Below are 20,994 nucleotides of genomic sequence, written 5' to 3'. Positions count from 1 at the left end.
AGGAAAAAAAAATCAGAAACAGGAATTTGAAACAGAAAAGAAACTGAAATCTGAAATATTGTTCTTTCGTTGAATCTGTTCGGATTTATTTGATTCCATAGTTCAGTTAAAATCTGAAGTTTCTTTAAAAATACTGTTATTGTGCATCTGGGCTCCTCGGGTCTTATTATTGCTCAAATCTGTGGAAGTACTGATATTCTGCCAGTATTTTGTTACTGCTGCAACTGCTAAAATTTACTTCTTCTACCTTCATTTCCAGGTACTTATCTTTTAAATTCTATGTTGGAAAGAGATTCAGCATGACAAATCGATGAAGCTTGAATTGCAATTCTATTTTTCCATTTATCCAAGTTTATTATTATAAATTTCAGTTTTGTTTCATGTTATTTAATATAGTAGTATGCTTGACATGTTAATTATTAGTTGATCATTCTCTTTTGAAATTCATATAAGTGTTGTAATAATATTATCTATTCTAGAATTTCATTAAAGTATATGATTGAATTGTCAAGATAGGGAATATGGCATGAAGTTGGCTATTAATTAAGTTTTACGACATTGTTAGGAGGTATAAAGTATTCTGGGAATATCAAGAAAATGCGTGGTTAGTGTATTTCGATTATTTGGTTGTGGATTAAGGCTAGATGATGATTGGTTGCGTTTTATCCATATATGGCGTAATAGTGATTATGATTAACATCAATAGTCGGAAGTTGCATTAGTATCCTCCGCTATGTTTGCAAACGTCAAAATATGGCAAATAATGTTGCATGCAATATCACTTTATTAAGTCAATTAGGTAGATTTGTTCTCTTTCTTAAAATAACAAATGGCCTAGGAATGTTATAATGTGAAAGTTAGTAACAATGGCTCACATAAATTGAGAATCCAATCGGTTTGATTATATATATATATATATCTTATATGTAACCATAATCAGAATTAACAAAATAATTAGGCCTATTAGATTAAAAGCAAATATATGAGAATAAGATGAGATGTACAAGCACAAATTGCAACACTTTATATCAATGGTAATTAGAAATAGAATTTGCACTAAATAAATAATGAAAAATTGTTTAAAAATATTTCTTCCCTTCATAAATCATTTTGTTAGTTTCATATACAATTCATTCTTTGGCATATATATATATATATATGTTGTATTTGTTAAAAATCATATTTTTATTTTTTCTTCGAATTTGAATAGTGGGATGAATATAATTTATACTCGAAAATTATAATCGACGGGCAACATTTAATAAATTGTGAATTCATTTAAAAGAATTTAAAGGCATCCCCTAAATGTGAATTTCTCAGGAATTTCATATAAAATGTGTAGATATAATAAACAATTTGTGGAAAATCCATAATACCATTACAAATATTTTGCGCGATTAGGGATGTGTTCGCGTACCCTGATTATATTTTTAAAAGCAAATTCGGATTATGCGTACGCGCAATTTCGAGCGAATATTTAAGAAAAGGATTTTTCCAAGGATGTTAAATTAATTTCATAAAACTCGAGATGTGCGGTTCACTATTTAAGAAAGACAAATATTCTTGATTCGACACAATTTTGAAAAAATGATTGTTTTAATAAATATATTATCAAGATTATCGTGTACACGTACGCGTGACACAATTCCGCATTTTTAATTTATAACACGAATATACGTACGCGTAATTCGATTCAAAGAAGGGCCCTTAATCACAATAAGTAAAAGCGGTAGTAAAATCATGTAACAAAAACGTATTTAATAAAATCAAGATAATTAAGCCAATAATAAAAACAGTTGAGAGACCGTGCTAGAACCACGGAATTCGGAAATGCCTAACACCTTCTTCCGGATTAACAGAATTCCTTACTCAGGATTTCCGATTCGCAGAATAATAAACAGAGTCATATTCTCCTCGATTTAGGGATTAAAACCGGTGACTTGGGACGCCTTAAAATTCCCAGGTGGCGACTCTGAAATAATTAAATAAATCCCGTTTCGACTGTCCTTCAATTGGAGAAAACTCCCCACGCGCCCCGCGGGCACGGTAAAAAGGAGGTGCGACAGCTCTGGCGACTCTGCTGGGGACAAACAGCTGTAACCCAGAACCATTGGTTCAGAGTTTAAAGAATTCGAGCTTAAAATAACTGTGTTAATTGGCTTTATTTACTATATGATTTTCAACTATTTATATGCTAATATGCTAAATGTTGCTTTTTACCGCTTTAATATTATTTGAATTGTGCATATACAATTGCTACGAAACCTCCTTCTTTCTGAGTCTTCTGAATTTATGGTGCACACGTGCGCGTGGCCCACCTTTCTGTTAAAAGTCATACCAAATAAGACGAAGTTGGGACAAGTAACTAGGCCGGGTAGACTTTCGTGCTCGTTGTACGTTGCCCCCGCTTCGGCTCAAACTGTCCGTTTGGGTAAGCCAGGTTTAGAACAATCAACCTCAGGTTTTTTACCTAGAATAACTCAGCCATGAACCGGATCCCTAGTAGGAACGTCTATTTGCATCATGTACATTTGGCCTTGGAGACTCAACACAGGGGTTGGGTCTGTCTAGGACAGGTGAACCCGAAACAAAAAGACCATCCTGATGCATCCTACTTGCTACTTGTGCATTCATTTGCCTCGAACATGCTTGTTGACCAGCTTAAATGAAATCATGGTGAGAACCAAGGAATAAAATGGGTTGTTTTAAAATTTCCAAAAAATAGTTTTAAATCTTGAAATAAAAGTTTTAATAAATAAAATTTTTTAAAAATGATTTTTTAGTGTATATTTTCAAAATGATTCTTGACTTTATTAAATTAAATTTCAGATACAAAATGAGCACCACGCAAAACCCCCCATCCACGAATACAGAAGAGTTTCTATTTCAGCTTCAAATGTGGTGGTATGATTTAGGCGAAAATGGTCAAAAATGGGTCGTCAAGCATTTGGGAAATCTCACGGATATTATGAAAGTTAAACCCCGTGATGATCTGATTGCGGCGTTAGCAACTTTTTGGGACCCTATTCACAATGTCTTTCGTTTCTCTGACTTCGAGCTTACTCCTACATTAGAGGAGATAGCTGGATATGCTGGTTTTGACGGAAGTCTAAGAAATCAAAGCTTGATATTCACAAAGGCTCCTTCAGTACATCGATTCTTCGGTCTTCTGAATATCAGTAGTCAAATCAGGAAAAACAATGTCATCAATGGATGTTGTTCCTTCAACTTTTTGTATTCAAGGTTCGGAAAGTCAGATGGGTTCGAAATTCATGAGAAAGGCCTTACTAACAAGCAAAACAAAGACATTTGGCAGATTCACCGTCGCTTTGCCTTCATGGTGGCTTTTCTAGGAATCATGGTCTTCCCAAACAAAGAGCGAACAATTGATATTCGCACTGCGAAAGTTGTGCAAATCCTCACCACCAAAGAAAATCACACCCTTGTCCCCATCATTCTATCAGACATTTATCGGGCTTTGACTTTATGTAAGTCAGGAGCAAAAGTCTTCGAAGGATGCAAAATTTTGTTGCAAATGTGGGTGATTGAACATCTCCAACAACAGCCCAAGATCATACAGTATGGGCCAAATAATGATAATTACATTGAGAGTTATGAGGAAAGAATAAAAAATTATCAGACTCCAGAAGGGATAGAAGCATGGGTATCTCATCTAAGGGCTTTAACGGCAAATCAGATTGAATGGACTTTGGGATGGCTCCCGATGAGGGAAGTGATACACATGTCAACTTCAAATAGTTATCTGCTACTATTGGGATTGAGAAACATCCAGCCGTATGCGTCACTAAGAGTCCTAAGACAACTAGGGAGATATCAAGTAGTTCCTGATGATGAAGATTTGAGTATGCAAGTAATCGAATTACACCCAGAAGCCACTATTCCTGAGGCTCTACTTCAGCAGATGTGGAATGGATGTCGATACTTGAAAAGTGATACTCAAGTCCCAGACACTACAAAGGGTGAGATAAATCCTGGATATGCAAGGTGGTTTGAAAAACGGTCTCGCGTGGATGATGTACCAGAGCCTGAGCTAAGAAGGCCAACAAAAAGACCCCATGTTCAAAACTTCAATGATAAAATCCAAGAGCGGTTGATCTGGGGAGAAAAGGAAAAAGGGTACAAAGCAACTATCCATGCCCTAAAAGAAAATCTGAGAAGCCTCAGTCTGGAGAAAGATTTGCAAGCACAAGAAGTCGAAGGCGAGAAGAAGAGTCTAGCTTGTGAGAATGAAAATCTTCATCTCGATTCCAAAAAATGAAAAGAGTTTCTGAAACACCAAAGAGGAGCTGGAAGGATCAAAAAACCATCGCCAATCTTTTTGAAAGAATGCAAGATTATGATTCCATTCTTGCGGTAAACGAAAGGGCGTTGATCAAAGCAAAATAAAGGATCCAACAATTAAACGAAGAGGCCAGATCTAATAAGGAACGCCAGGTAAGGCAATCTGAAGAAGACAGGGCACAATTCAAGAAGGAAAAAGACCATTGGATACGATCAGGAGATCAGCTTCGCGCACAATTAGAAGAGGCAAGAAGATGCAACAGAGAACATCAACAAGCAGACATCGAAAGGGAAAGAGCGCATGCAAGATTAGAGCAGGCCAGACTCCGAGCTCTATTAGAGTCAGCTCTAGATCGTGAAAACCGTGTCAGAGATATAGCCACCACTCGTCAGCAGCAATTGCAGAACCAAGACCATCGTCTCCAAGATTTCAGGGCACAAATCCATGACTTGGCGGTCTACACTTCTCAAAGTTACGTAAACTGCCAAGGAATGGATTATGAAAGGTTTACAGAGCATGCACCCACTTTTGCCCGTCATCTAGCATTGGAGTTGGAAAGGATGTATCGTACGCTTGGAGGTCATCCAGGTCAAGCCCCACATTGAGCAAATAATCTAATAATTTACAAGTGGAAAGTGGGGCACGTTGTGAGATGTTAAGAATTGTATCTTTTATTTAAGTGTGTGTGTTTCAAGCCATTTTCTTACAAAGTTTTCAAATGTAATGTCTGTTCATCTTTTTATAATGAATAAAAGTGTTTGCCTCATGTCCGAAACTACGCAAGGTCTGATTCATGCGGGGGCATGATACGTAGGCAATCTCTATAAGATTCGACCACCACAATAAAAGATATATATATAATAAATAAAATTAAAAGCGAATAAAAATTTCAAGAAAGCTGGGACAACACAAGCAGCCGAGCAAATGCATAATAGAAAGGGATTATTTGTCTAGGAGCATTGCATCTCAACGTGTGATTATATATGTGTTAAACTCTCAAAACTAACAAGTTTGTTCATTTTCAGAATTCAAGCAGTTAGTTTCTCTAAAGAGTATACTGGCATATTATCATTATCACACAAGATCAAAAGGACCAATACCCGAAAGTATGTCTATCCCAGATGTTGACACAGGTATGGAGCTAGAGGAGATGGATGTCGGGAAAATGAAAGAAGAGATGTTTAAACTCAAGCAGCAAATGACTGAGATGTACCAAGTCTGGTCTACAGGACAGTTACCCCCATCCTACCCAACTAAACCTGCTCCATCAATGACCCAAACTCAGGATAATATTACCACTGAATTATCCCCAAATTTCCCCATTTACCAGCACTACCGAGGCACCATCTCTCAGACACCGCAGTATCCACCTCCGAAACCAGTTCCATATTTTCCTCCACCTATGACTCCTATCTTTGTGGCACCTCCCACAGCTACACTCCATAAATCTCCTAGTAAGCCTACATTCCAGGCCCAGGACAACCAATATTACCCCCCGGAGCCCACCCTCAAAGCCTCCGAAATCCATTCAACTGCTCCTCGTTTTGATCTCCCAACCGAAATTGACAAGCCAGCCAAAAATGCTGAACAAGAAGAGATGTTCAGGAAGGTCAAGAGTCTAGAACAATTGTTCAGAGACATGCGAGGATTAGGTGGGCAAGTCAGTGTAGCATACAAGGATTTGTGCTTATTCCCAAATGTACAATTACCAGTTGGCTTCAAGATGCCTAAATTTGACCTATACAATGGGCACGGCGACCCAGTAGCCCACTTAAGGGGTTTCTGCAGCAAGATGCGAGGAGCTGGGGGAAAGGACGAATTATTGATGGCTTACTTCAGTCAAAGTTTAAGCGGATCAGCTTTGGAGTGGTATACACGCCAGGACCATGGGAGATGGTACACCTGGGATGACCTGGCACAGACATTCGCATACCATTTCCAATACAATCTGGAAATCATCCTAGATCGACTATCTTTGACAAAATTTGAGAAGAAACACAATGAAAGTTTCAGAGAGTACGGCTTCCGGTGGAGAGAACAGGCAGCAAGAGTGGATCCTCCTATGAAGGAGAGTGAAATCGTAGACTACTTCCTCCAAGCCTTGGAACCAACTTACTATGCCCATTTGGTTTCAGCGGTAGGTAAATCATTCAACGAAGTAGTAAAAATGGAGGTATGGTGGAAGAAGGCCTCAAGACAAATAAAATCATGAGCTATTCAGCAATTAAGGCAACTACTCAAGCTATTCAAGGCGGGGTGGGAGGAATCGGAAGAAAGAAAAGGGAGGAAGCAGCAGTAGTTGATTCAGGAATTTGGTCAGGACCCAGAGGTTCATCGCCTTACTATAATCAACAACGACCTCACCAATCAACTTACCATCACGATTCATCCCAACACTACTATCACCCTTCGGAGCCTCATTTTTCCATTAACCATGCGCAAGCATACAATCAGCCACCTGTTCACACTAATTGGCGTGCTCCTACCATACCAAGTACTTACCCACGAGCCTATCCCAGACCAGGTTTCAGGCCTAGGCCGGCATTCAGGGGAGAAAGGGAACAGAAAAAGAAAACCTACATTCCATTGGGAGAGTCTTACACTAGTCTGTTCCACAGGCTGAGACAGCTGGACATGCTAAGACCAATACAATCCAAACTACCCAATCCTCCTCCAAAGAATCTGGACTACACCATTAGTTGTGAGTATTGCTCCGGTACACCAGGCCATGATACGGAGAAATGCTGGCATTTGAAAAATGCAATACAAGAGCTGATTGATACTAATAAAATTGAGGTTCAAACCCCCGAAGCTCCCAATATCAATAGAAATCCAATGCCAGCCCATCAAGAGCCAATATGATAGAAATCATACAAGCTAATGGGGAGACAAAGAAGCCGTCACAAACTGTCATGATGATCAAGTCTCATGAAGCCAAGCCAGATAAGCAGTTAACAGAGGAGATGCCGGTACCTAAGCAGAACAGAAATGGTGATGAATCATCTATAATAGTCAAGAAGGGATCATCGAGCAAAGTTGCCACAAAACAAGAAAGGCCGAAAGTGATAGTACCAGGGGTTGCCAACAAACCCATTGTATTCGTGGAAGGAGCCCGTACAGATCGGGTTATTATCACACCTATAACCCAGCTGCCAGTGATCAACAACAAAGCCATCCCATGGAACTATGAACGAGTGACTGTAATGTACAAGGGAAAAGAAGTCAAGGAAGAAGTATGTGAGGTGCAAGGCTTGACTCGTTCGGGAAGATATTTTACTCCCGAAGAGTTAAGAAAAACTAAAAATAATCCAACACCAATAAAGAGAGCTGTGACGGAAGAAGAGGCGGAAGAGTTTTTAAGAAAAATAAAACTCCATGACTATTCTGTTGTGGATCAATTGAAGAAGACGCCCGCTCAAATTTCATTGTTGTCATTACTAATCCATTCAGAGGAGCACCGTCTGGCTTTGATGAAAATCCTGAATGAGGCTCATGTTCCTGAAAAAATCTCTGTAAATCATTTGGGAAGAATAGCCAACAGAATCTTTGAGGCAAACAGAATTACATTTTCTGATGATGAATTGCCTATGGAAGGTACCGAGCACAACAGAGCTCTTTACCTCACCGTGAAATGTGAAAACTCCGTAGTAACCCGGGTATTGGTTGACAATGGGTCAAGTGCAAACATCTGCCCTCTCTCCACTTTAAGCAAATTGAAAATCAAAGAAGAGAGGATCCAGAAAAATAGTATTTGCGTACGGGGGTTTGACGGTGGAAGCAGAGATTCATGTGGCGACATAGTGTTGGAACTGACAATAGGGCCAGTTGAATTCACAATGGAGTTTCAAGTACTGGACATAACTGTTTCTTATAATTTGTTGTTGGGTCGACCATGGATCCATGCTGCTAAAGCAGTCCCGTCAACACTACACCAGGCGGTCAAGTTTGAATGGGATCATCAAGAAATAGTTGTGCATGGAGAAGAAAGTTTAAATGCTCACAGCAGTGCCATTGTACCGGTCAAGGGAACAGAAAATGACCAGGGACCCTGGGTATACCAAGTATTTGACACAGTGTCGGTAGAGAAAATTCCATAGGGGAAGTACCTTCCGAATCCAAAGATAACCTCTGCTTCAGTCATGGTAGCTTATGAAATGTTAAAGAATAGATTTATACCCGGCAAAGGTCTGGTCTCATCTCTGCAAGGAATTATACAACCAGTATCTCTCCCCGAGAACTGGGGAACATTCGGTTTGGGGTTCATACCCACTGTCAATGACGTGATAAAGGCCAGAAAGTTGAAACACCAAGCATGGGTTCTTCCAAAACCAGTCCCACGTCTGTCAAAGTCTTTTGTCAAGACCGGTGCTAAAAACCGCCCGATAACAACAATTCCTAAATCCCGGGTCAATCCTGAGGAAGAATTAATTGAAAGATTCGAGAAATTGTTTGATGATGTGAATATGTTGGAAAGCGGAGAAGGGTGTAGCAACGCAGAAGTTCAATTCATTGGGCCAGAAACAAAGCTTAATAATTGGAAAGCCACTCCTCTCCCCATTCGAAAGGAGTCTTGGTAGTTTATTTTGATTTTCTTTCAAGTTTGTTTGGGTTACTTCGGGGTTGTAATCCCAAAGCTTATCTTACAGTTTGTTTGAAGTGTGCAAACCTTGTTATCTTTCATCATCCAATAAAAAGCAATTTCCTTTTTATTCCTGACAGTTTTCTTTTCTTTTTCTTCTTTTTCTGTACAGTTCTTTTTACGCTGGCTCTAGTGATATGGCATGCATGAGGAATCCTCAGCCCAGTCTTAAAAATCAATCTGGTTCCGAAATATTAATTCAAGAAATATATTGTGATTATGAATCAGAATATGATGAAGATGAGGTTTTTGAAGAGATTAGTAAAGAGTTAATTCACTTTGAGGAAAAAATCAAACCTAACTTGAGTGATACCGAGGACATCAATATAGGGGACACGAGTAATATTCGGGAAACTAAAATAAGTGTCCATCTCAAACCAAAGATCCGAGAAGAGTTAATTAAAGCACTCATAGAATTCAAAGATGTTTTTGCATGGTCATATGACGACATGCCGGGCCTGAGCACTGATTTAGTGGTTCACAAATTGCCCACCGATCCAACGGTGTCTCCTGTCAAGTAGAGGCTGAGAAAATTCAAGCCTGATATGAGTGTGAGAATTAAGGAAGAAATCACCAAACAGTTAGAGGCAAAGGTCATTCGAGTCACTCGATATCCTGTTTGGTTAGCTAATATCGTTCCTGTGCCAAAGAAAGACGGCAAAATTAGAGTATGCGTCGACTACCGCAATCTCAACAAAGCTAGTCCGAAGGATAATTTCCCATTATCCAATATCCATATTTTGATCGATAATTGTGCCAAGCATGATATAGGGTCTTTCGTGGATTGTTATGCCGGGTATCATCAAATTCTAATGGATGAAGAAGATGCAGAAAAGACGGCATTCATCACACCATGGGGAACTTATTGCTACCGGGTAATGCCATTCGGTTTGAAGAACGCCGGAGCAACCTATATGAGAGCGATGGCCACAGTGTTTCATGATATGATACACAAGGAGATTGAGGTATACGTGGACGATGTGATCATAAAATCAAAGCATCAGGCCAACCACGTTGGGGATTTGAGGAAGTTCTTCTTAAGACTTCGCAGATACAACCTCAAGCTTAACCCTGCCAAATGCGCATTTGGAGTTCCATCTGGAAAGTTGCTGGGATTCATAGTCAGTCGGTGAGGCATCGATCTAGACCCATCAAAAATCAAAGCCATCCAAGAATTGCCAACTCCAAGGAACAAAACTGAGGTAATGAGTTTGCTGGGAAGGTTAAATTACATCAGCAGGTTTATTGCTCAGCTCACAACAACCTGTGAGCCAATTTTCAAATTGTTGAAAAAGGATGTTGCGGTCGAATGGACCGATGAGTGTCAAGAGGCGTTTGACAAAATAAAAGGATACCTGTCAAGCCCACCCGTGTTGGTCCTGCCAGAGCCAGGAAGACCTCTGATTCTTTACTTGACGGTCTTGGAAAATTCGTTTGGTTGTGTATTGGGGCAACATGACCTCACTGGCAGAAAAGAACAGGCCATCTACTACCTTAGCAAGAAGTTCACAGCTTATGAGGTTAAGTATACTCATCTGGAAAAGACATGTTGCGCCCTAACATGGGTAGCTCAGAAGTTGAAACACTATTTGTCGTCCTACACTACTTACCTCATTTCTCGGCTGGATCCGTTGAAATATATTTTTCAAAAGCCTATGCCAACGGGAAGACTTGCAAAGTGGCAGATATTGCTCACAGAATTTGACATCATCTATGTGACTCGAACTGCAATGAAAGCCCAAGCATTGGCTGATCATTTAGCCGAAAACCCGGTCGATGAGGAATACGAGCCGTTGAAAACCTATTTTCCCGATGAAGAAATAATGCATATCGATGAGATGGAGCAAATTGAAAAACCTGGATGGAAATTTTTCTTTGATGGGGCCGCTAACATGAAAGGAGTCGGGATAGGAGCTGTAATCATTTCTGAAATAGGGCATCACTATCCTGTTACGGCTTAACTGCGATTTTATTGCACCAATAATATGGCTGAATATGAAGCTTGTATTATGGGTTTAAGGCCAGCGGCAGACATGGGTATCCAAGAAATCTTAGTCATGGGGGATTCGGATCTTCTGGTACATCAAATTCAAGGAGAATGGGAAACTCGAGACTTAAAGCTCATACCGTACCGACAATGTCTACATGATCTTTGTCAGCGGTTTCGATCAGTGGAATTCCGGCATATCCCAAGGATCCATAATGAGGTCGCCGATGCATTGGCTACTTTGGCATCAATGTTGCACCATCCAGATAAAGCTTATGTGGATCCACTACATATTCGAGTCCACGATCAGCACGCTTATTGCAATATGGTTGAAGAAGAATTTTATGGTGAACCATGGTTCCACGACATCAAGGAGTATATCAGGATGGGGATATATCCCGCACAAGCCATAAGAGATCAAAAGAGGACCATTAGGCGATTGGCAAATGGATTCTTCTTAAGCGGAGGAGTTTTGTATAAAAGAACACCAGATCTTGGATTATTAAGATGCATAGATGCCAGACAAGCTACAACTGTCATGTCTGAAGTACATTCGGGAGTTTGCGGACCCCACATGAGTGGATATGTGTTGGCAAAGAAAATCCTCCGAGCTGGTTACTATTGGCTTACCATGGAGCGAGATTGTATCAGTTTTGTGCGCAAATGTCATCAATGCCAGATACACGGAGGTTTGATTCATTCTCCACCATCTGAGTTGCACACAATGTCGGCACCATGGCCCTTCGTTGCCTGGGGTATGGATGTGATAGGCCCAATTGAGCCGGAAGCATCCAATGGGCACAGGTTCATTCTGGTAGCCATTGATTATTTTACCAAATGGGTTGAGGCCAAGACATTCAAATCAGTGACCAAGAAAGCTGTGGTCAATTTTGTCCACTCAAATATCATATGTCGATTCGGAATCCCAAAGGTGATCATCACAAATAACGGTGCTAATCTTAACAGCAATTTAATGAAGGAAGTATGTCAACAGGTTAAGATTACATATCGCAACTCCACCCCATATCAGCCCAAGGCAAATGGAGCAGTCGAGGCAGCCAACAAAAACATAAAGAAGATACTTCGGAAAATGGTAGAAGGTTCAAGACAATGGCATGAAAAACTACCATTTGCTTTATTAGAATATTGCACTACTGTTCGCACTTTAGTAGGAGCAACTCCTTATTTGTTGGTATATGGCACCGAAGCAGTAATTCCTGCAGAAGTTGAGATTCTTTCCCTTCGAATCATCGCCGAAGAAAAGATTGATGATGATGAATGGGTCAAAACCCGTCTAGAACAGTTAAACTTGATTGATGAAAAACGATTGACCGCAGTATGTCATGGTCAATTATATCAAAGAAGAATAGCAAGAGCATACAACAAAAAAGTGCGTCCACAGAAGTTCGAAGTGGGCCAACATGTGCTGAAATGTATTCTTCCACATCAGGTTGAGGCAAAAGGCAAATTTGCCCCGAATTGGCAAGGACCATTCATTGTGACCAGAGTATTATCGAATGGTGCACTATGCTTAACAGATATTGAAGGCAAATGCATAGATATGGCGATCAATTCTGACGCGGTAAAAAGATATTATGCATAACTTTTGAATGTTTGTATTTAGCATTATTTCGAAGATTAGAATGACAAAGGCAATTTATTCTGCTATCCAAACACTATACCCTTTGCTTCCCCTTTTGAGCCATATTTGTTTCGTTCCTACCCTCTCTTGGAATCGATGAAAATCAAATATGAAATAACTATAAAAAAAAATAAAAAAAAAGAAGAAAAGAAAATCACTATTATCTAGCGAACTACGTTTGACCTGATTCCTCAAAGAAAGATATGTAGGCGCCTCACGGCTCGGTCATAGGGTGCACAATATACATAATGTGCACAAAAAGAAACATTAAGAGACCCCAATCAAGAAACTAGGGCAGGAATTGTATTGGAAATAAGAAAAAGATTCCAAGAATTGTAATTTTAAACACATACCAAAACTGTTTAGTTTTTGATACCTTTCCATTTCCCACCACAAACCAAAAAGACCTTTCGACCAATCTTAGAAAAATGCTGAGTCAAACAAATGAAGATGGTTCATAACACTCTGGTACAAACAAGAAAAGAAGGTAAAAATGAGAGAGTCTTGTAGGTTAAAACCCACACGGACACCATAAGGTGACGGAAGTTAAGAGAAAGTAAAATGAGAGAGTCTTATTGGTGAAAACCTTCGTAGGCACCATAAGGCAAAAAAGAAGTAAGAAATAAACAAATGAGGAAGGTTTATCGGTGAAAACTCTTTGAGATATTGCAAGTCCAACAGGCCTGTAAAATGAAAAATGAAGTTGGATTACGAAAATTTTGGGGAAAACAAAAATGAGACAATTGAAAGGAGATATGATTAAAAGACTGGGTTGATTAATCCAAAATGCATACCCTGATAATTGGCGCCAGTGACTCCAATCAGATAAGTTTATTCCTTTTCCAACAGTCATCCAAATTTGGATTTTTCTTTTCATTCTATAATTATCGAAATCAGCGTGTTTCGTCACTAATAATCTTACTTTTCTAAAGTTTTGAGATAAGTTTTATTCCAAACAAATAAGAAGGAATGTCAAGGTATACTACCAAGATTCAAGGTTACATGATGCAAAATAAGGCCATGAAAGGCGGGAGATAAAAATAATAAGATATGGGAGGAAGAAAAGTGAAATCAAAAGTGGATCAACAATGTCAGGAGAGACATATGATTACGGTTAAAAGGGTTTGAAGGAAAACATACAGAGGGGAATCCTATAGTCAAGGATCAATTACAAGGACAAAACGGTCTTTTTCAACCATTCCAAGGCAATAAAAAAGAGACGAAGAGAAGCCTCACCATCGGCAAGAATACCCCAGTTAACCACCCTGCTTTAAACTAACAAAGTTTTCTTTGATTTAAAACAGGGGCAAAGAAAATATTTGTGTCAGGAAATACCTGGTAAAGAGTTAAAAAGAAGTCAAGCGTCCACCTGGAGAATGAGGATGAGAATTGAAAGAAGTCAGGCGTCCACCTGGAGAATGAGGATAAGAATTAAAGAAGTCAGGCGTCCACCTGGAGAATGAAGATGAAAAAAGAAGAAATCAGGCGTCCACCTGGAGAATGAGGATGAGAAAAGAAGAAGTCAGGCGTCCACCTGGAGAACGAGGATGAAGAATTAAAAGAAGTCAGGCGTCCACCTGGAGAATGAGGACAAAGAGTTGAAGAAATCAGGCGTCCACCTGGAGAATGAGGATAAAAATTAAAAGAAGTCAGGCATCCACCTGGAGAATGAGGATAAGAATTGAAGAAGTCAGGCGTCCACCTGGAGAATGAGGATGAAGAAAGAAAAGAAGCAGTCAGGCACCCACCTGGAAAACAAGGGAATACAATTGAAGTGTTGGAATCAAAAACCCGCTCATATGAGAAATGAGCACATTTAGAGTCAATAAAGCAGAGAAGTCCAACAAAGTCCCCAGCAGGAAACAACAAGAATCCCAAACAGATAAAGAAAATACGGGACATAATGAAAAAGAAGAAGTCAGGCGTCCACCTGGAGAACGAGGATGAAGAATTAAAAGAAGTCAGGCGTCCACCTGGAGAATGAGGATGAGAATTAAAGAAGTCAGGCGTCCACCTGGAGAATGAGGATGAGAATTAAAGAAATCAGGCGTCCACCTGGAGAATGAGGATGAAGAAATTAAGAAGAAGTCAGGCGTCCACCTGGAGAATGAGGATGAGAATTAAAGAAGTCAGGCGTCCACCTGGAGAACGAGGATGAGAAAAGAAGAAGTCAGGCGTCCACCTGGAGAACGAGGATGAAGAATTAAAAGAAGTCAGGCGTCCACCTGGAGAATGAGGACAAAGAGTTGAAGAAATCAGGCGTCCACCTGGAGAATGAGGATAAAAATTAAAAGAAGTCAGGCATCCACCTGGAGAATGAGGATAAGAATTAAGAAGAAATCAGGCGTCCACCTGGAGAATGAGGATGAAGAATTAAAGAATAAATCAGGCGTCCACCTGGAGAATGAGGATGAGAATTGAAGAAGTCAGGCGTCCACCTGGAGAATGAGGATGAAGAATTAAAAGAAGTCAGGCGTCCACCTGGAGAACGAGGACAAAGAATTAAAGAAATCAGGCGTCCACCTGGAGAATGAGGATAAAGAAGTTAAGAAGGAGTCAGGCGTCCACCTGGAGAATGAGGACAATGAGAAGAAGAAATCAGGTGTCCACCTGGAGAATGAGGACAAAGAATTAAAGAAATCAGGCGTCCACCTGGAGAATGAGGATGAAGAATTAAAGAAGAAATCAGGCGTCCACCTGGAGAATGAGGACAAAGAATTGAAGAAATCAGGCGTCCACCTGGAGAACAAGGAAATACAATTAAAGCAAACAGAAGTCAGGCACCCACCTGGAGAACAAGGGAATACAATTGAAGTGTTGAAATCAAAAGCCCACTCATATGAGAAAGGAGCACATTTAGAGTCAATAAAGCAGAGGAGTCCAACAAAGTCCCCAGCAGGAAACAACAAGAATCCCAAACAGATAAAGAAAATACGGGATACAATGAAAAGGAATACGGAATAAGCCAAATACCCAAGAGTCACCAAGATATCAAGACAACAAGAAACGCAAGGGCATGATCTAGATAAGATTTTATAATTCATATACCATAGTCTAGTTTAGCTTTTTCTATTACCTTTGAAGTAAGGTGTAATAAGGAGGTCAGCAAGCAGTAAAAACAGCACGAAGCAGCAATAACATCACAGTCCCACGGTAGTCCCAGCTACCCAAAACTTCCCGAACTACATTGACCTGATTCCTTTATAGCCAAGGATATGTAGGAGACCTTTGAAGCAGAGGTTCGGTCAAATCTTTCAAAAAATGCTTCCCACGGAGTATTTGAACGGGCAAAAATCGCTCGTATCCGCTCACTTTATCTTTGCACAAAAAACTCTTCGAGTTTCGCACAAAGAGGGGTAGCTGTGAGCACGTGATTTTTGCCTCACGGAAACTACTCCAAAATAAATCAAAAATAAAATTAACTTCTTTTAGTGTGCAATTTTAGAATTTGTGTTGCGTTTATTGTTTGTGTTATGTCCGTAAATGTTTACTTTGTCATAATAAAATGAAAATTAAAATAAAATACATGTTGCATGCATATAGGATTTAATTATGCATTGATTCAAAATAAAATCACAAAAATATGCATTCTGTTCTAGTTTAAATATTCCACTGTGTGATTAATGTTTTGTCTGTATGTTGAATAGTTGTTATGAAGTGATTAATATTGTGTAGAAGTTAAAATTGTTTTATAATTAAAATTAGAAATTTAAATTAGAAAAAATGAAAAAATAAGTTGAAAAATAAAAAAATATCAGACCTGGATTAAAATCCAGGCCCAAAACCAAGTTACCCCCCTCAGCGCAATCCAGGCAGCCCAGGTCCGGTCCAATCCAGACGAGTCAAAACGACAGTGTTTGGTCGTAGTTTCTCAGGGACCGTTGGATCAAATACAACCAACGGTTAAGATCTCACCCCCTTACCCGTAACCCGTAACCCGACCCTTTGACCCGATCCAGGCTGACCCCGAACTTCAACCAAACGACAATGTTTGGTTAAGTGGATTAATCTCAACCGTGCATCTTAATTAATCCAATGGATGAGATCAATCCACCCCACCCCTATATAAGGCCCAAACCCCTACCCCGGCCCCTAACTAAACACCCCCTCCTCTCATGTTCATCATCTTCCTCAAACACGCCCCTAACCCTAGCCGCCCTAGCATCCCACCGCCTGAAACCCGGCGGCAACAACGCCGCCGGTCACCAAAATAACACCCCAGACTCCTCACCACTTCCTCTACACAGATCTGACCTTAGTTTCCTTCGAATCAGACCCCAACTCTTCGAATATTAAATCGAAGGTTGGTCTGAAAACTCAAACCTTTCCAATGGCTTTCAAAATAACACCACAGCTTCCCCTAAATTCCCTCACCACGGATCTGTTAGTTGCATGGTTCGAATCATACTGGAACTACTCGAATCTTCATTTGAAGATTCGAGTAAAACCTGACCCTATCCCAACCTACCTCAAACTCACACCAGTTACCCCCCCTGACCTCCCTCGTGCCTAAAATACCGTTGGTTTGATTCGAATCTACCCAGAAGTGTTCGGATTTAAAATCCAAGATCTGAAACCCTAAATTTCCAATCTTGGCATCTTTTTCAAATTAAATAGAAGATTGAGGTTTAATCGACCTTAGTCGAAGTATTTTCAGTGGAAAATACTTCGACTAAGGTCTGTTTGATTTCAAACAAAATCTGAATCCAAGTGGAGTTCTAGTTTGAATAAATTTGAAGGTTCAGAGGTATTTTTCTATTTCTTTTGTGTATTCTACGTGTATTTTTGTTTGTTTTAATAGCCTGTTAATTTTTCATATTTTTGTTTGATTTAATTCTGTCGTTTTTGTCTCATACCCGTCTATATGATCAAAATATGAAACTGTTTCTGTTGGTTGTGATTATTTACAATGTGAGTAATCGACTCGATTAAGTTCGTCGATTAGTTATATTATGAATTCTTATTTATGATAATGCTGATTGAAACAGTCTGTTTCTATTGTTTTAGACTGATTATGGACCAATGTTGTAAATAGTCAACTGATTAATACTCGTCAATTAAATCATGTTTGTTTACAAATCAGTAAATTCAAATGAATGTTGTGTATATATATTGTTTTCTGAACATTGAGTTTCAGGGCATTGTCAGTATATTGACAATGCTCCTGTGTTTGTTTGATTTTTGTTCAAAGTTAAAGTTTAGTTTGAATTATTATACTGAATTCAGTGTAATGTTATTGTGATGTTAAGTTTGAATGCCAGTTTACAAGGGTTAGGTAGATACAATTATCTTAAGAATTTGTCTAGGAATGGTTCTAGTTGTTTAAATCAGAAGGATAACTAAGCCTGGACAGATTTTAAAATCTGTTTTTGTAATAGATTCTGAATTTAAGGGCAGTAATAACAGTGATTACAGCAGGATTTCAGGGGCATTTCTGGGATAAAACAGTGAAGGTAATATGATATAATAGTGGGCTGAAAGTGGTTTGTTAATGGCTTTTAATTTAATGGGATAATGGGAAACAAAGGGTAATGGGCTGCTGAAAATCAGGATAAGAGCACTTAATAGGATTTAAAGTATTCAAAAGCAGTTTTAATGGAACTTTTCTGATTTTTAAAAAGAGAAAAGGGTCCAAGAAGCACTAGAAAGGAATAGGACAGACCTGTATAAGTACAGGGACTGGAAATTTGAGAGGGGGGGAGATTTTAAGAACAAAAAATAAAGAGAGATTAGGAGAAAGGTCAGATTTTGAATATAGATTTTGAAGAAAGATTAAGAAGATTTTAAGAGGGAATTTGGAGAGAGAGAGAGATCAGTTTTTCAGACAGAGATTTTGGGATATAGATCAGATTTTGAGGAGAGATTTTAAGAAAAATATACCTAGAGTGAGATAAAAAGAAAAGAGTCAAGCAGAAAATCAGAAATGATTTTCTGAAGAGGAAGAAGAAATAGAAAAGAAGCCAAAGGAAAACATTCACACACACACACACAATCAGACACAGATACAACAGCAGAAACAGAAAAAAAAATCAGAAACAGGAATTTGAAACAGAAAAGAAACTGAAATCTGAAATATTGTTCTTTCGTTGAATCTGTTCGGATTTATTTGATTCCATAGTTAAGTTAAAATCTGAAGTTTCTTTAAAAATACTGTTACTGTGCATCTGGGCTCCTCGGGTCTTATTATTGCTCAAATCTGTGGAAGTACTGATATTCTGCCAGTATTTTGTTACTGCTGCAACTGCTGAAATTTACTTCTTCTACCTTCATTTCCAGGTACTTATCTTTTAAATTCTATGTTGGAAAGAGAATCAGCATGACAAATCGATGAAGCTTGAATTGCAATTCTATTTTTCTATTTATCTAAGTTTATTATTATAAATTTCAGTTTTGTTTCATGTTGTTTAATATAGTAGTATGCTTGACATGTTAATTATCAGTTGATCATTCTCTTTTGAAATTCATATAAGTGTTGTAATAATATTATCTATTCTAGAATTTCATTAAAGTATATGATTGAATTGTCAAGATAGGGAATATGGCATGAAGTTGGCTATTAATTAAGTTTTACGACATTGTTAGGAGGTATAAAGTATTCTGGGAATATCAAGAAAATGCGTGGTTAGTGTATTTCGATTATTTGGTTGTGGATTAAGGCTAGATGATGATTGGTTGCGTTTTATCCATATATGGCGTAATAGTGATTATGGTTAACATCAATAGTCGGAAGTTGCATTAGTATCCTCCGCTATGTTTGCAAACGTCAAAATATGGCAAATAATGTTGCATGCAATATCACTTTATTAAGTCAATTAGGTAGATTTGTTCTCTTTCTTAAAATAACAAATGGCCTAGGAATGTTATAATGTGAAAGTTAGTAACAATGGCTCACATAAATTGAGAATCCAATCGGTTTGATTATATATATATATATATCTTATATGTAACCATAATCAGAATTAACAAAATAATTAGGCCTATTAGATTAAAAGCAAATATATGAGAATAAGATGAGATGTACAAGCACAAATTGCAACACTTTATATCAATGGTAATTAGAAATAGAATTTGCACTAAATAAATAATGAAAAATTGTTTAAAAATATTTCTTCCCTTCATAAATCATTTTGTTAGTTTCATATACAATTCATTCTTTGGCATATATATATATATATATATATATATATATATATATGTTGTATTTGTTAAAAATCATATTTTTATTTTTTCTTCGAATTTGAATAGTTGGATGAATATAATTTATACTCGGAAATTATAATCGACGGGCAACATTTAATAAATTGTGAATTCATTTAAAAGAATTTAAAGGCATCCCCTAAATGTGAATTTCTCAGGAATTTCATATAAAATGTGTAGATATAATAAACAATTTGTGGAAAATCCATAATACCATTACAAATATTTTGCGCGATTAGGGATGCGTTCGCGTACCCTGATTATATTTTTAAAAGCAAATTCGGATTATGCATACGCGCAATTTCGAGCGAATATTTAAGAAAGGGATTTTTCCAAGGATGTTAAATTAATTTCATAAAACCCGAGGTGTGCGGTTCACTATTTAAGAAAGACAAATATTCTTGATTCGACACAATTTCGAAAAAATGATTGTTTTAATAAATATATTATCAAGATTATCGTGTACACGTACGCGTGACACAATTCCGCATTTTTAATTTATAACACGAATATACATACGCGTAATTCGATTCAAAGAAGGGCCCTTAATCACAATAAGTAAAAGCGGTAGTAAAATCATGTAACAAAAACGTATTTAATAAAATCAAGATAATTAAGCCAATAATAAAAACAGTTGAGCGACCGTGCTAGAACCACGGAATTCGGAAATGCCTAACACCTTCTTCCGGATTAACAGAATTCCTTACTCAGGATTTCCGGTTCGCAGAATAATAAACAGAGTCATATTCTCCTCGATTCAGGGATTAAAACTGGTGACTTGGGACGCCTTAAAATTCCCAGGTGGCGACTCTGAAATAATTAAATAAATCCCGTTTCGACTGTCCTTCAATTGGAGAAAACTCCCCACGCACCCCGCGGGCGCGGTAAAAAGGAGGTGCGACACTAACCGTGGAATTGAAGTAAATCCTGCACAGATTAAAGCCATTGAGGAAATCCCTAACATACTTTCAAACAAGAAAGAAGTTCAAAGATTAACAGGGAGAATTGCGGCCTTGGGAAGATTCATCCCTAAATCATCAGAGAAGTGTTTTAAATTCTTCTCAGCTCTTAAGAAGCATGATCATTTTGAATGGAATGAGGAATGTCAACAAGCACTTAGGAATTTGAAAATGTACTTATCAAATCCACCTTTGTTGGCAAAACCAAAGGCTGGGGAAAAGCTACTCCTCTACCTTGCTGTTTCGGAGGTAGCGGTAAGTGTTGTT

Source organism: Nicotiana tabacum, chromosome 3 (assembly GCF_000715075.1).
Source record: "Nicotiana tabacum cultivar K326 chromosome 3, ASM71507v2, whole genome shotgun sequence".
Classification (NCBI taxonomy): Eukaryota; Viridiplantae; Streptophyta; class Magnoliopsida; order Solanales; family Solanaceae; genus Nicotiana; species Nicotiana tabacum.
The sequence above is the reverse complement of the archived record's forward strand: the minus strand, read 5'-3'. Positions refer to the sequence as shown.